Raw genomic sequence first — 1,032 nt, 5'->3', positions numbered from 1 at the left:
AGATTCGCAACCTTATCAGACTTATAACACAAAACAAAAATAAAAAATTAGGAAAGGATCCAGACTCTTCTACAAAAAAAAAAAAAAATGAGGAAAAGGATTTGAATTCAGAGGATCAAGAAGCCTTCAGTGTTGAACATACAAGCTGCAATAGGAAAGACAATTTTACAAGTGTGAAGAAACGGCCAAAATAGGCATTCATCTCAGAAATAATCCCCCAAAATTCACTGTTCCAGTTAGTGGAAATACTATGAATCTCCTCTTAATGAAAACATCTCAATTCAACTATTTTAAAGATGAGAAAGTGAGAGACACTGATAGGGAACCAGAAGAAGGTGAAATTACAGACTCTACAACCGAGGGTAGTTATGATAAAGGCATTACAGTGAAGGCAATGTAACTGCAAAAGATACTGAGGAGGAAAATGAGGAAAAAGTGTGGCCCTCATATATGAGAGTAACTGTCATTAGATCACCCGTGTTACAGACGGGATCACTCTTCATCATTACTGCTGTAAAACCTGCTACAAATGGAAGGGAAAATGATATGGAGCATACTCTTCATATCCCTGAGTTGGTGTAAGTTTCATGCAGAAATTTATTTTGACCATGACTTACAAAGTTAGGTCATTTTGCATCAGGCCGTCAAAATGGAACAATTGTTAATGAAAAACGGATTGTTCAGCTGAAAACTAAATATGACCCTTATTAACTTGAGTATGGAGATAAAGTGAAACTTGGAGAGATTGGAGAGACACGAACAATCGCCAGGAGCTCTGCACGCAGCTGGAAGAACTCAGTAACGTACTCAGCTGCGGGAGAAATGGAGATAATAAACGTCTGATGTAGAAGTACTCATAGAGAACCATGCTCCTTAGTCAATCTCAGATTATTGTCAGACCTACTCTAATGATGTTAGTCTTCCAAATAAGGTGAGTGCCTCAACTGTCAGATCAGCAAGATCATGATATCGAAACTCCTTATCTTCTCACATTCACCCTGGCAGTGATAGCTGTGTTGGATGTGAACCATG

General features: G+C 38.3%; 1 pseudogene; it reads left to right on the top strand.

The window, feature by feature from the left end:
• Positions 1 to 51: 51 nt before the first annotated feature.
• Positions 52 to 1,024, top strand: LOC116466000 (angiogenic factor with G patch and FHA domains 1-like; annotated as a pseudogene).
• The last annotated feature ends 8 nt before the right edge of the window (positions 1,025 to 1,032 follow it).

Source organism: Hylobates moloch, unplaced genomic scaffold (assembly GCF_009828535.3).
Source record: "Hylobates moloch isolate HMO894 unplaced genomic scaffold, HMol_V3 SCAFFOLD_17969, whole genome shotgun sequence".
Classification (NCBI taxonomy): domain Eukaryota; kingdom Metazoa; phylum Chordata; class Mammalia; order Primates; family Hylobatidae; genus Hylobates; species Hylobates moloch.
The sequence above is the reverse complement of the archived record's forward strand: the minus strand, read 5'-3'. Positions and strand labels throughout refer to the sequence as shown.